The sequence below is a fragment of the Mus caroli genome, chromosome 4 (assembly GCF_900094665.2).
Source record: "Mus caroli chromosome 4, CAROLI_EIJ_v1.1, whole genome shotgun sequence".
In the NCBI taxonomy this organism is placed as follows: domain Eukaryota; kingdom Metazoa; phylum Chordata; class Mammalia; order Rodentia; family Muridae; genus Mus; species Mus caroli.
The window spans coordinates 72,183,086-72,188,677 of record NC_034573.1 but is presented as its reverse complement, the minus strand read 5'-3'; the positions used below and the strand labels follow the sequence as shown (position 1 = coordinate 72,188,677).

The window sequence follows — 5,592 nt, the reverse complement described above, 5'->3', positions numbered from 1 at the left end:
CTAGCAAACACAGAAGTGGATGCTCACAGTCAGCTATTGGATGGATCACAGGGCCCCCAATGTAGGAGCTAGAGAAAGTAACCAAGGAGCTAAAGGGATGTGCAACCCTATAGGTGGAGCAACAATATGAACTACCCAGTACTCCCCAGAGCTAGTGTCTCTTGATGCATATGTATCAGAAGATGGCCTAGTCAGCCATCATTGGAAAGAGAGGTTATTGGTCGTGCAAACTTTATATGCCTCAGTACAGGGGAATGCCAGAGCCAAGAAGTAGGAGTTGTTCGGTGGGGAAGTGGGGGGAGGGTATGAGGGACATGAAATGTAAATGAAAAAAATACCTAATTAAAAAATAAAAAATAAGTGGGAATCTTCATCTGACAGGGCTGATGAGGTGGTTGTAATCTCTAGGATTAGAAAAAGAGCAGAGATAAAGTATGTGTCCAAGAATCAATGCTGGTGACCTTAGCTGTGACTCACTACATTGGGGACATGGAACCTGAAGAGGTCACACTGACACTTTTAACTTCTACATATGAGAGACAATAGTATGTGCTTTCTTTCTTTCTTTTTTTTTTTCCATTATTTGGCTTCTTTCTTTTAACAAAAAACATCCTGTCCATCTTATTACAAATATGAAGATACATTTTTTCATATTCTGTTTATTCTCTGGTACAATATAACCCCTCCCTCCACTCTTTCTGCCCCCAAACCTCTCCCCGCAGATCCACAATTCCACTACTTTCCTTTAGAAAAGAGTAGGTTTTATAAATATATCAACCTAACACAGCATAAGAAAATGCAATACTAGGCACAAACCCTCATACCAAGTCTGAACAAATCAACCTAGTAGGAATTAAACAGTCCCCAAAAGAGTTGAGAGTCACCATGTTTGTCAGGAACTCACAGACTGAAGCAGCAATCACAATATTTTTTTTCAGTAGAAAGAATGAAATGAAAGTTGGGTCAACATGAAGTCATGGATAAGGTGCTGAATCTGGGCTTCTCTAAATGTTTCTGGTCAGGGATCCATTTGTCCTAGACCCGAGAGATGAGTAAAATATCTGAAAGCTAGATAAGCCAATATTTTGTATTTCATATTCATTTCAAATTTGCATGAAAATTATATCTAATTAGAACATGTTCCTATTTTGGGCAGATAATTTATTGTTTATTTTAGATTTCTGTATATGTGAATGAATGCTTTTTTTCCATTTTTAGGTCACCTTTTTTATTTACTTGGTTCTATAAAATTTTCATAATTTGAAGTAGTCTCAGCATTCCTCTACTGCTCTTTTTTTTTCCGGAATTTTGGGATTACATCAAAAATTTTCTTCAAACTATTTCTTAAATTACTTATATATTTGCCAGTATTTTTATAGATTCAGGTCTTATATTTGGCCCTTTGCACTAGTTCATGTTAATTTTATTTAAGTACCATTGTATTTATTTATTTATTTACTTATTTATTTATTTTACAGAGAACAAGGTAGAAGTCATTTCAGTCTCTTGCACTTAAGTCTCTAGTTTTCTAACCACATTTCATTGAGAAAGCCACATTTCCTCTAATATCTTTTTTGATAGTTTTTATATTTTCTCTCACTAGTCAAAGCTTCTATAAAAAGTCAAATTATTTTATACCATCTTTGTGAATGTAAAATTCTCAATACCCCCAAAAGTCTAATTTTTATAAACAACCTTACCAAATGTTAAATAGAATACCTTGAACAAAATATTTTTCATCTTCAATTTTTTATTCTTTATTAAATTTTGGATATCAGGTAAATATTTATCTGTGGAGAGCTGTGCCGCGAGCAATTGCCATTATAAGATGGCGCTGGCCTCCACTGTGCCTAACTAGTAAACAAGCCTTGTACACAGAACTCACGCCTAGTCACTGCCCATATCGGGGTGTAGTAATGGGGTGATGGGCGAGCAACGAATCAGGAACTGACACGACACATCAGGTGCTGAAACGCCATGGCTGAGGGCTATATAAGCAACGTCAATTTCCGGGGTCTGGGTCTTCCCTCCTGAAGAAGCAATAAAGCTTTTTGCTGCAGAAGAATCTGTTTGTCCCAGTGTGTTCTTGCCGGTGAGAACAATAGCTCAGGACATTTATCAAGTTTCATCAAGAAGGTTGGTACACTAATTTAGTTGGACATTGTATTACTCTATCTACCATCTTACCCTACATATTGTAGCCTGTTTGATTTCTAATGTATATAGAATTTAATAAAATCAGGTTGCTCACAATTTCTTTCCTTAATTTAGAATTTTTGCTAGATTTTACAAGATCAATAATCACTGAAAAATTACTATTGTCTAAAGAAAGCCCTTACCTTTTCTTGTGTATTGTAATTGATATTAATCGAATATTAGCTTTTGTTCTTGTGGGTATATATTTTTTTTAATTTGGTGTGGATTTTCTCATTGTCTTTTTCTATGTTGTTTCATTTTAAAAGTATGGTTACCAATCTAATTTCTATGAAGATCTGATTCCTGTAAAAATAATTTAACTTCCTGCCCCTAGATGCATTGGCGGTTTGACTGCTGTATCACATGTGTCCATAGGTAGCATGGAGAAATGCTATGTATAGACTCGGGGTTATGACCTATGGACATCTGGTTAATAACCTAGTATTTCCTGAAAAAAAATGAGCTGTGATAAGAACTAATATATCCCCATACAGGGTCCAAGGGAAGGCCCCAGTGCCTCTCATGATAGGGTGCATGCTGGAGAGGAAAAGACTCAGGGAATCAGGCAGGAGTGAATCTGAAACAGACCATGCTCACAAAGGACCATTTGTATGGTCTGGATGAGAAGTGATGCTGAGATGACCACCAGTTGACAGGGTAGAGATGGGGGCATGGTAGACCATGCCCAACATGACCACTGCCTATCTACATAATGCACTAGTAAGGCATAACACTCCTGAGACCACACCTGAGAAGACACAAGACATTTAAGATACTCTGGAGCTACTAAGAGGAACAAGTCATTGGTGGAGAAATGGAAAAGAAAGGGAAAGAAACGGTTGTTTGTAGACAGAATCTCTTATGTACTGTATGTACTGTGTGGAAGTATCATCTGTCAATAAAAAACTGATGGCCTATTACCTGAGGCAGAAATTAGAAGGTAGAACATCTAGTAAAGAAAGACAGGAATTCTGGGAGTGAATAACCAGAGATTTTGCCCCAGACTTGGAGGAAACATATCATTGAAACTGAAGAGAAGTAACTAGCCATGCTGCAGACATAGAACAGGATAAGCAGGATATATAAATTATGAACTAGTCAGGGGATAAGCCAAAATGTAAAGCCTAGGAGTTTATTCATAAATAATTAAGGCTTAGAGTCTTTATTCTGGGAACAAAGAAGCCAGGTAGAAAAGCTCAATATTACATTTGGTGTACTGTAAATGGGGCATAAAATTCAAGCTCAGAAAAGTGATGAGAGGCATATGAACACCCACTCCCCTAGAACAGAGCAGGTACCTAGCTCCATCTCTTTAAGAAATCTAGTCCATCAGCGGTGGACACAGGGAACTGAAATCTAGTGTATTTAATAGGTGGTACTTCTTGAATAGTCAAACTATAGGAGGCCTTGCAAATCCTGTGGCTACTGAGAGAGATGGGAGCTGCCATCTGGTGCTACATAGACATAGGTTGCAACTGCCCAAGGTCAGTTCTCAAAGGGAGTGAGATGCTGTGGTCTGAAGTCACCTTCCCAGAGTGGGCAAAATTAGAAGTCAGGTCCAGACCAGCAAGGCATGTAGGTCTGCATAACTGAGGGATCATGGCCAAGATAGACCAAGTTGCAGTGACAGATTCCAGCTGCAGACATCTGCTAGCCCTTATCATGCAGCATAAAACCTTCACAAGAACAAGGGCCTCTCCTCCAATTGATGATCAACTAGGCCATCCTCTGCTACATATGTACTAGTGCCATGAGTCTTACTATATGTTTTCTTTGATTGGTGGTTTAGTCCCAGGAAGCTCTGGGGGTACTAGTTAGTGCATATTGTTGTTCCTCATATGGGGCTGCAAACCCCTTCAGCTCCTTGGGTACTTTCTCTAGCTCCTTCATTGGGGACCGTGTGCTCTGTCCAATGGATGGCTGTGAACATTCACTCTGTATTTGTCAGGCACTGGCACAGCCTCTGAGGACGCAGATATATCAGGTTCCTGTCAGCAAGCTCTTGTTGTTTGCCATTATTTCTAAGTTCTAAAAAGGTTGCTGTGGAAGTTCTCTAAGAAGAAAAGGGGAAAGGGCTATAACTAGAGGATTAATTGCTAGAGCCTTTTCCTTATTGTCCAGATGCCTCTTGCTTATCAGGCAAGGGGGAAGATTGGACAATAAACTTCTATTGAATCAGGAGAAGAGAGTCATGCTTGCACAAGGAACAAACTTTTACATAAGCAAATATGAATTAGACTCACATAAATTCTTATTGGAACTCATTCATACACTTTCATAAATCTTCATTTAAACCAGTTGGAATCAGATTTCATATTATCTCATAATTACATACTTACACACACTCACACACACACACACACACACATTCATATTTGTATATGGAGTAAAATACCAAGCATCAGTGCAGACAAAACTCACCCATTCTGGATAAAAAAAAAAATGAGCATATCTATATTGCATAGAGGAAAAAAAAAGAGGATTCTACCCTTTTATTGCTAAATAAAAACCCCAAGTCTGTAAGAAGAAAGCTTTGTTCTATTTAGTAACACTAAGCCTGCATTGCTATTAAGACCTCTACTGTCCCATGGCAAGAGGAAGCCTGCCTGATCCTTCTGCTATCTATAGTTTCTTTTTCCTCTTTCACTCTGCATTCTGCATATTGCCCTCTTAATATTTTAAGTTGCCTTATAATTTCTGAGTTATTCCACTCTTCACTATCCTTCTCATCTTGTTCTTTTCTTGTTATAATGTAACATTGCTCTTGTTCCCAAATGCCTTACTCCCAAAGGTATGTTCTCAAATACTATCTCTCCAATGTTATGCCTGCCAATGTTTTATATTCTTCAATGTCATCATTTTAGTCTTTTTGTACCTTTTCTAGAACATATTACATGTTTCTTCCAAGCTCCACCCTTTATAAAGTTCACTAGAAAGTCAAACAAATTCAAATCATAAATTGAGTAAAAAGTTTACTAAAGAATATTTATATGTCTATCCTTTAACAGTAATTATCTGGCTAGACATTCATCATCTGTCATTAGCTCTGCAGGTTCGTGGAAAGTTGAAGGCCATAACTTTTGTGACTACGTTATAAGTAAAGTTTTGTGTCCTTGGGCCTATAGTAAATTGATAGTTTCCTTTTTATGACTTTTGGTTAATGGTTTTACAACCTCTTAGAATGTGCTCTGTGTTGCATATGCCTGTTGCTATCTCAGAAGCCAGTAACCTATGATACTTGAAGACTGGCAGAGTTTTCGATGCAGCTTTGACATCAGAAAAGATTTAATAGCTGTCCTATTATAAAAGAGCTTAATTCTTACTAATATAATTTTAACAATTCTTATAGGATCATCCATAAGAATATATATATATATATATATATATATATATATA

General features: G+C 37.4%; 1 non-coding gene across 1 annotated transcript; it reads left to right on the top strand.

Moving 5' to 3' along the window:
* The first annotated feature begins 2,519 nt into the window (after window positions 1–2,519).
* Window positions 2,520–2,647, top strand: LOC115031035. Its single transcript, XR_003836617.1, has one exon. It is a non-coding gene; the product is annotated as a small nucleolar RNA SNORA17 (small nucleolar RNA).
* The last annotated feature ends 2,945 nt before the right edge of the window (window positions 2,648–5,592 follow it).